This window comes from Myotis davidii, unplaced genomic scaffold (genome assembly GCF_000327345.1).
Source record: "Myotis davidii unplaced genomic scaffold, ASM32734v1 scaffold44, whole genome shotgun sequence".
NCBI classification, from domain to species: domain Eukaryota; kingdom Metazoa; phylum Chordata; class Mammalia; order Chiroptera; family Vespertilionidae; genus Myotis; species Myotis davidii.
Window position 1 is genome coordinate 10385938 of NW_006299705.1, and position 10182 is coordinate 10396119.

At 38.6% G+C, this 10182-nt stretch overlaps 1 protein-coding gene across 2 annotated transcripts in view; it reads left to right on the forward strand.

Annotated features, from left to right (window-relative positions):
* The first annotated feature begins 6 nt into the window (after nt 1-6).
* RASA1 (RAS p21 protein activator 1) overlaps nt 7-10182 on the forward strand; it is a 135340-nt gene continuing 125164 nt past the window's right edge. The window contains exons 1-2 of one of the 2 annotated variants that reach the window (XM_015571587.1): nt 63-151; nt 1942-2064. The gene's annotated coding sequence lies outside the window, so the exon portion shown is untranslated. Of the gene's footprint in view, nt 152-1941; nt 2065-10182 lie in introns of both variants that reach the window. The other variant, XM_015571586.1, reaches the window with a different exon arrangement.

A 10182-nucleotide genomic window follows, 5' to 3' on the forward strand; every position in this document is an offset into this window, starting at 1 on the left:
CAGGCGGCGGATTCCCCCCTCTGCCGCCGCCTCCCCAGCTGCCCGCTTTGGGGGCGGGCCTGGGAACCGTGGACGAAGGGGACTCTCTGGATGGACCCGAATACGAGGAAGAAGAGGTGGCCATCCCGCTGACCGCTCCTCCAACGAACCAGTAAGTGAAGCCCGCTGCTCGGGGGCCGGGGAGAAGTGGGAAAACATGCTCGTTCCGTCAGCTGTGATTTGTTCCGAAAAGTTTGGAGGCTTCAGGTTCCGTGCGTAGGGATTTAATTGGATCGCTTATCTTCCCTACAGGCATACTCCCTGGCGTCTTTGTATGTGTATTGCTCCTCTGGGAAGATAAGTTTTTAAGATGGGAAGCTTGGGAAAATGTGTATCAGGTGAGAACCGGATATGGTTCTGCCCCTTCCAAGCGGAGTGGCGTCCGGGGATTCAGCTGAGCTTGCAGCTACCGAGGCAGCTGCGGTTTATTGTGTCGTGTCACCGTGTGTGTGCTCCCTGTTGAAGCGAGATGCGGGAAGCTTTGCATAGGAGTGTTTGAATGAGTATTGCACCAGTACTGTTTGCAACATGCCTTGGTCGGAATGCGTTGTTTTTGCTGCACTGCAAATCTACACTTGAGCCTGTTGAAAGCATAGCGATGCAAACAGGTCTTTGGGTCACTCAGGAAAACGTGGGTCAGCGAGAAAGGAAAGGAGATTTATGAATTACAGGTGTGCTTAAGGGCCCATACTCCAACAGTGTATGTAACTTGTGCTATAGAGTTCTCATTTGTTAATGTCAGTGCGATTTTTTTTAATAGTTGATACTTTGTAAGTACAGCGTTGAAATAAAATTAAGAGCGTGCTTCCCTTCAACACTTTTTGTTGGTGGGCAATACAATATTTCTAAATTAATGTTGACGTTACTGCAGAATATATAGAACAAGGACTTTTCTGTATAGAGTTAGTATCTCCCTCTTACTTGTTCCCTTCATAAGTGAATTTAGGTATGAATTTATATATAAAGGTGGGACCTCTTCCTTGATGGGAGGTGGTATAGTAGGCAAAACTTGTTTTATAGATCTCTCACATCTGTCCTAATTGACTTTTAGAATTTGACAACCTTGGTGAGTATCAGAGGAAAAAAGATTTGGTTCATGTGTTGAGACTTGAAGTAGTATTATTTTGGGGGATGGGATGGTTTATTTCTTTAGAGGATTTAGAAGCAATTAAACAAATTAGGAAAAGATTTTGTAATACTAGTCCATTTGGACTTATGACTATATCTTTTGGTACTTAGGTGGAAAAGTGAAGTTAATCTTATGTCAGTCATGGTATAGGGGTATTGTATTCATTTTATATTGTTCAATAGAGTCCCTTTTTTTGTCTAATTTTATCCCAACTTATATCATGTCTAGTATGGCAGACTTTTCTGAAAGATGTTCAGAGAGTGATACAATTCTAATTTACACACTGTTACACATCTTCAAGCCTTTTTGCCAAAAAAAAAAAAAAATCAGTAAGTTAAATATAAAGTGCCCACTATATATACTCAGCACTGTGGTTATAATAAACAAAGTACAACTTTTTATACTGAAAGAATATAGTCTTATGCCAGTTCATAACTGAATTAAATTAGGCATATTTAGTATATTGTAGTTTTAAATTTTTAAAAGGTATAATTTATTTACTAGAGCAGTTATAGGGTGAGAGCAAAATTGAGCAGAGAATACAGAGCCTTCCCATTCAATTTTTAATAATAAACATGAATGATTGCATAGGGAAAAATTGTATTTGTGAGTTCATTGTGTGAGGTTTTCATTATTATATGTATTTGAGAATTCAAATATTTATGTGACTATGTATATGAGATTTGTTCTATTTTAAAAAAGTACCTCCATTTCTAGTATGTTTTTAAATTTATCACTGAGAAGTACAAATTTCCCTCTTTTCTTTATCTTAGATATCAACCCAGAGTCACTGGAGGCAATACAGTGTAGTGGTTAAGCGTGAAAATTCTGAAGTTAGACAAGATTTGGGTTGGAATCCTGACACTACCACTTACTAGCTGTGTGATCTTGGAAAGGTCAGTTTCCCCATCTATAAAATGGGGATGATAATGGTACCTTCCTCATATGGTTGTTTTCAAGGTTTAATGGGAACCCTGAACATATTCAGTAACAGTACCTGACATATAGTAAGTGTTCAACAAATGATCTCCCAAAATAACAATAATATAATTTTATTATCATTAAATTGACTACTAATTCTGTTGGAGTAGGGAGTCCCTTACTGATAGCTATTTTAGAGAATGTTTTGAACTCCAAAGGCCTGTCTACAACAATTAATTATATTAAAAATTTTATTTTAACTTCATAAAGCTCAGCAGGTTTAGAGATGAAATTCGTGTTTTCTATTTCTATTTTTAAATGAAAGAACGAAGCCTTAATCCCTTAATTAAATAAATGACAAATCTTTCATAAAAGTATTAAATGTTTTGGACTAAATTAATATTTGATTACTAGTAATGGGTTGTCTTACTGATAACATGATAGGAGGTTCAGGTTACTGGATTGAGTCCACATTGGTTTGTTAGGCTGGGTTTCCCTGGTCATAGAGTTCAACTTTGTATCCAGCTAGTTTGATGCTGTTGGTCTTTTTTTTTTTTTTTTAAATTTTTTATTGTTGGAGCTATTACACATGTCTCCATATCCCCCAGTGTCTTATGTCCATTGGTTATGCTTATATGCATGATGCTGTTGGTCTTAAGAGAGTCAAGTGACAGTATGTAGATTGACCAGTGTAAATATAATAATGCCATTAGTATTTTGTATCTGGTTTTTCTGTATACATGGTGAATCATTAGTCTCATGTTTGTTAGTTTTGTTAAGGCCAGAAAAGTTTGTGTAATTTTAACTATCACATTTATTTGAATATTTTCCTTTCTGTAAGTTCTGAGGAAAAAATTTTAAAAAGAAAAAAATTATTTCCATATATTTTTATGCTAAGAAATTTCAATACTCAAAACTGCTAACAAATTTCTTTTTCAAGAAAGAAAAAGTTTAAGTTAGTTTGTCACTGGTATTCCCTGTAATTTTATGGAGTTGCTTCTCATTATTCTTGTTATTTTTTTCTATTTTCCCTAAAGGTAAGGGAGAGAAAGTAAAGGAATGTTGGTCTCTTAGTATACCTTAAAAAAAAATTACACACACACACACACACACACACACACTAATAAAAGCGTAATATGCTAATTAGACCAAATGACCTTCCAGACAGGCTGAGGCAGTTAGGGGTGATCAGGCAGGTAGTGAGCAGTTAGGGGTGATCAGGCAGGCAGTGGAGCAGTTAGGGGTGATCAGACCAGCAGGGGAGCAGTTAGGGGTGATCAGACCAGCGGGGGAGCAGTTACAAGGGAGCAGTTAGGGGGTAATCAGGCCGGCAGGCAGAGGTGGTTAGGGGCCAGCAGTTAGGAGCCAACGGTCCCGGATTGTGAGAGGGATGTCTGGGCCTAAACTGGCAGTCGGACATCCCCTGAGGGGTCCCAGATTGGAGAGGGTGCAGGCTGGACTGAGGGGACCCCCCCCGCCACTTGAATTTTGTGCACCGGGCTCTACACACTCTCACTCTCTCTTTCTCTCTCTCTCTCTCTCTCTCTCTCTCTCTCTCTCTCTCTTTCTCCCTCTCTCTCCAATAGCAGAAGGACCTTAAGCTGAATTCAACAGATATACCAGTATAAGACTTGCTCTTAGTGTATTTGAAATCTATTGTAATTAGTTGTTATCATTTAAACATTGGAAGACTTCAGCATAGTTCAGTGGTTGAGCATTGACCTATGAACCAGGAGGTCACAGTTCAATTTCCAGTCAGGGCACATGCCCAGGTTGCAGGCTCCATCCCTAGTGTGGGGAGTGGAGGAGGCAGCTGATAGTGATTCTCTCTCATCACTGATGTTTCTATCTCTCCCTCCCCCTTCCTCTCAAATAGATCACAATCTATTTTTAAGAAATTGGAAGACTTCACATTTAAGAAGGCTCAATTTCCAGTATCTCTTGAGAAATCACAGGTTGCTGTTTCTGCTTGAGAGTAGATTGCTAGAGCCCAATGGAGGTTGTCTCTTTGAGGTGGGGTCTGAGTTTTCCATTTTGCTGTAGTCTTCACCAGGCCTGCTTTGCCAGTGATATTATTTGCCTGGCATCTGGCCAAGATCTTACCCTGGATCTAATAAGCAGGCTTCTCAGGCCTGAAACAAAGGAAAAAGAAATAAGGAATTTAAATAATACCCTTTTCCCCTTAAAAAATAATCTTACTGTCTCTACAAAAGTAAAATAATTCTTAAGTCAAATAATTGTAAAGTTAATGTTAGTACATGTAGTGTTCATTAACTCTGTCACTGATAGCATTATAACTATGGGTGAGTCATTATTTCCTAATAAAAATAGGGGTGAGAATTGCAAAGATTAGTTGTGGACACAGTGGTTGCTGACCAGGACCCAGATTTTGTACCATATTTTTAGTAGATTCTTAATTTAAGGGATTACAACAATGAGCAAGATGCTCCTTTTCCCAGTGAGTCTCTCAGAGAGTTTTGGATCTAGTAGGAAGTTAAATAAACCTATTATTATGATTCAGGATAGCTTAAGATAAATATAATGAGTGAAGTATGAGGAATGGGTCATGGGGGTTAAAAGAATAAGACATTGATACAAAGAGGATCAGTAAAGTCTGAGGAAAAGTAGGAGGTATGTTTTCCTTGCTGCATAATTTATTATCTGAACATGAAGTTATTGGTTCCTATTGCCTAATGATTTTATCAGGTAAAAAAAGAATTATGAGTTAAATGAGTATAAACTTTTGACCTTAGTGAAGAGTCTGAACTCTTATTTACCTGTGGTCTGGAGGGAGGTTGAAGGAGGTGCCTGTAGTTACTAAGAATACAAAGCACAACCAAAGGCTAGAATTGGTCAGGGCCATTGAAAACCAGACAAAGGCTGACAGACAAAAAATAAAAAGGACAGCTGTAAATTAGGAAGGAGAAAGGGAAAACTTAGAAGGGAGCATAAGGGGGTGGGGCAGAGAGGAGGGGAGGAGAGGATGGCAGGGGGGAAGGGGAGAGAGTAGGGAATGGGGTAGGGAGAGGGAGAGTGTATGTTATGCCATGCCATCCACCAGCTGTCCCAGCTGAGGCACCAGACTTACGCATTAAGACACCTTGGATGTTCATGTGTCATCTTTTGGCTATATCCGTCCTCTCACCCTCCCTTTCTGCCCTCTCACTTTCTCTTACCCTCTCCTCTCTCCATCCCTGTAGTCTCTCTACTTCATTAGCTTGAGCTTTTTCACAGCATGGCAGCTGGGTTCCACAACAGCATTTCAAGAGGACAGGACTCTCTGTGTTATCACTTATCAAGTCTGTATTCTTCATGTGTGTTAATATTCCAATGACCAATGTTAATTACATGACCCAGTGCAGATTTAGTATGGGATGTTGGTTATTGCTAATTGTTTGAATATGCAAGGGCATTAATACTGGGAGTTGAGATTTCTTGGGGACACCAAAGTTATAGCCTACTCCATGTTTTCATCTACATGTAATATCAGATAATACTAGAATGCCAGTGGTAAGGGAGGAGATAGGAGAAAGGACAAGTACTTGCAAGTTCTTTCCTTAGGCTCAGCATGATTGTCTTTTATTACACGATTCAAATATATCCACAATAGGTTTTGCTTCTTACCACCATTATCTTAATTTTAAATAAAAATATTAAGTATGGATGTTGGTTATGGCTCATTGTTTGAATATGCAAATATCTAGAAGGTAGGTGTGTTATTTTGAAATTATCTGCAGTACATTTCAGGTGTGAGCCAAGTTAAAAATAGTTGTCAGATACAGTTTACTTCTTCACAAGTTTAATCACATCACAACAGGATTTAGGGTATGATTTTAGGTGTTTCAGTAATTATGTGATTTTTGTTAGTAAAACAATCAATATTATGGTGGACAAAAAATATATAAAAATATATACTCTAATTGGAAGATGATGCATTAATGATAGAGAATTAAGATGATAAAATTAAATTACAGACATAAATTAGTGTACATAATTTATGTCTGTAATTTTTAGATATGTTTAGATTTGAGTAATACTTATAATTAATTTTTTTAAGGAAAGGGATGGAAAGGCAGAGGCCCAGTATTGGCTTATTTATTATTTACCATATGCTAGGTACTTTACATAGATTATCTCATTTAATTCTCACAACTAGTGCAATAGGTATTCACATTCTTATCGTTGAGAACACTTAAGTGATAGACTTGGAATTCTAATGCAAAAACTATATTTTTTCTTTTGCCTTGCCCCCTTTCAGTACATGTAACACATATATGTGCACTCTTACAAAACTTAATATACTTCAGGTCTGGTCAGTTGCTGGGTGTTATGGACGGAAGTGTGGCCCCCCCCCCCCCCACAAAAAAAACCAGGAAAACAAAACAAGCACCCAAATTATATGTTGAAGACCTAACCCCAAGTTTGACTATATATGGTGATAGGCCTTTAAGGAGGTAGGTAAGATTAAATAAGGCCATATGGGTGGGTCTATAATCCAAAAGGACTGTTATTCACATAAGAAGAGGAAGAGACACTAGGATTGCATATGCACAAAGAGAAAGCCATGTGAGAAGCTGGCCATTTGAAAGCCAAGGAGAGAGGCCTCGCTAGAAGTCAACTCTTGGCACCTTAATCTTGAACTCAGCCTCCAGAACTATGAGAAAATAAATGTCTGGTGTTTAAGCATCTACTCTGTGGTACTTCGTTATGGTAGCCCAAGTTGACTGATACATTGGGTAACCCTGCATCTTTAAAAGTGGTTTCGGATGATTTTGGAGCAGATTGAATGCGTATCCACTACTTGAAAAATAGCGTCCTCATTCATTTATTTCTTTCATTGTAAGAAAGAAAAACTTTGTTTCTTTTTTACCTTCTTTCTTTTTAAAAAAATATATTTTATTGATTTTTTACAGAGAGGAAGGGAGAGGAATAGAGAGTTAGAAACATCAATGAGAGAGAAACATCTATCAGTTGTCTCCTGCACACCCCCTACTGGGGATGAGCCCGCAACCAAGGTACATGCCCTTGACCGGAATCGAAACTGGGACCCTTCAGAACTCAAGCCGACGCTCTATCCACTGAGCCAAACTGGTTAGGGTTTTACCTTTTTTATGAATTAGTGATGGAAAATATTTAAATGCATGTCCGATCACATTGGTGTAAAAAGAGTTTTCACATGACCATGGATGGTAGTCATGGAATATCCTGTGGTAGAGACATTACTCCAGCAGATTTTGTGTATTCATTCTGTGTTCATTGTTGTAACAATGCTACTTTTAAATTGCTGTTCTCGTGTATATCTGTCTTATGCTAAAGGAATGACCTAGAAGTCTCCCTCAACTCTTGTCTTTTTATTTTTTTGTAGAAATAACCCACCCAACTGGAGTCACAGTTAAGAAATTATATAATAATAGAACCATATTTCTGCTCCATGCATGTCTATCTAAATATTGAATTATCTCTCAAATTTTTAAAATTAAACTTCATTTTCAGATAATTATAAATTCATATTCAGTTGTAAGAATAACAAAGATGCACCCTTCACTCATTTTTTTCTTATTTGCAACATCTTATATCACAACAGGATATTGACATTGATAAAATTCACTTATCTTATTCATATTTCACCCAGCTCTGCATACACGTGTGTGTGTGTGTGTGTGTGTGTAGTATATATTTAGTTCTATTCAGGTTTATCATGTGTAGATTTGTGTAATCATCACAATAATAAAGATATAGAACACTTTCATTGACACCAGGATTCTTTGTGCTGTCTTTTTATTTTTGTGTGTGTGCTGCCTTCTTATAACCAAACTTGTCTCCCTTCTCCACTTCCTCCATCTCTAATCCCTGGCAACCACTAATCTGTTCTTCATTTTGTTATTTCAAAAAGATTATATAAGTGGACTCATATAGTATGAAATCCTTTTAGGATTAGCATTTTTAAAAGTGGCTTCCGTCAAGATTCCCCTCAATTTTCATTCAGTTTGTTGCATGTATCCATACTTTGTTCATTTTTGTTGCTGAGTAGTATTCCGTGTTAGGGATGTACTACACTTTGTTTAACCATTCACCCATTGGAGAACATTTGGGTTATTTCCAGTTTTGGCTATTAGGAAAAAAAGCTGCTATGAACATTTATGTTTATGTTTTTGTGTGAACGTAAGTTTTCATTTTTGTCAGGTAAATACCCAAGAGTGCAGTTGCTGGATGGCATGGTAATATATGTTCAGTTTTATAAGAAACTGTCAATCTGTTTTCTAGAGTGGCTGTGTCCTTATACATTATCACTATTAATATATGAGTGATCCTGATTTTCTGTATCCATATCAGCATGTAATGTTGTCACCATTTTTTATTTTAACTGTTCTCATAGATGTTTAGTGATATCTTATGGTTTTAATTTGCATTTCCCTAATGGCCAGTGATGTTAAAAAAATTTTCAGGTGCTAATTTGCTATCTGTATATCTTTGGTGAAATGTCTGTTTATCTCTTTTGCCCATTTTCCAATAGTTTTTTTAAAAAATATATTTTTATTGATTGCAGAGAAGAAGGGAGAGGGAGAGGGAGAGATAGAAACATCAATGATGAGAGAGTATCATTGATCACCTGCCTCCTGCACTCCCCCCACTGGGGATAAAGCCCACAACCCGGGCATGAGCCTTTGACTGGAATCGAACCTGGGACCTTTCAGTCTGCAGGCCGATGCTCTATCCACTAAGCCAAACTGGCTAGGGCCCAATAGGTTTTTTTTTTTTGCTGAGTTTTATGTATTCTAATTATTCTGTGTTTGATATGTGGTATTCAAATATTTTTTATTCTATAGCTTGTCTTTTTCTGCTCTTAACAGAGCAACAGTTTTTAATTTTGAAGAGGCTTAATTTATATTTTCTTTTGTAGGTTGGACTTTTAACAATTTTTTAGGAAGGGGGAGAGAGAGGGAGAAAGGGAGAAGAAGAGAGAGGCAGAGAGGGAGGGAGGGAGAGAAAAGAGGGGTTGCCTCCCTCAACCTAGGTATGTGCACTGACCTGGAATTGAACCTGCTACTTTTTGGTATAAGGGATGATACTCCAACCAGTTGAGCCACACTGGCCAGGGCTGTAGATTGTTCTTTGCCTATTCTAGGTCTCAACAATTTTCTCCTATGATTATTTCTAAAAGTTTTATGTTTTACATTAAGTCCATGATCCATTTTGATTTCATTTTCATAAAAGATATGGAGTTAAAATTCAGGTTCATAGTTTTGCCTATAGATATCCAATTGCTCTAGCAACATTTGTTGAAAAGGTGAATATCCTCTTTCCACTGAATTACTTGTGCACTTTTGTCTAAAATCAATTGGGCATTTATGTGTGGATTTACTTTTGGTTCTCTTTTGTGGTCCATTGATCTCTCTCTCTCTCTCTCTCTATGATACACACTGACCACCAGGGGGGAGACGCTCAATGCAGGAGCTGCCCCCTGGTGGTCAGTGTGCTCCCACAGGGGGAGCTCTGTTCAGCCACAAGCCAAGCTGATGGCTGCCAGCACAGCGGTGGTGGCGGGAGCCTCTCCCACCTCCTCAGCAGCGCTAAGGATGTCTGACTGCAGCTTAGGCCTGCTCCCCGCTGGCAAGTGGACATCCCCCTAGGGCTCCCAGGCTGCCAGAGGGATGTCTGATTCCCAGCTTAGGCCCAATCCCCTGGGGAGCGGGCCTAAGCCAGCAGGCGGTCATCCCCCGAGGGGTCCTAGACTGCGAGAGGGCACAGGCCAGGCTGAGGGACCCCCTCTCTATGTGTATGTCTATATCTATATCTATATCTATATATCGTCATCCGCTATTAATACACTTTTGTTTACTGTAGCTATGTAGTAAGCCTTAATATTGGGTACGGTGACTCCTCTCACTTTTCATTAAGGTTTTAGCTATTCTAAGGCTAGTGTCTTTACATATCCTATCTAATAAAAGAGAAACATGGTAATTGGTGTACGACCGCTACCCTTCCCATTGGCTAATCAGGGTGATATGCAAATTAACTGCCAGCCAAGATGGCGGCCGGCAGCCAGGGAGCTTAAACTGAACATGAGGCTTGCTTGCTTCAGTGATGGAGGA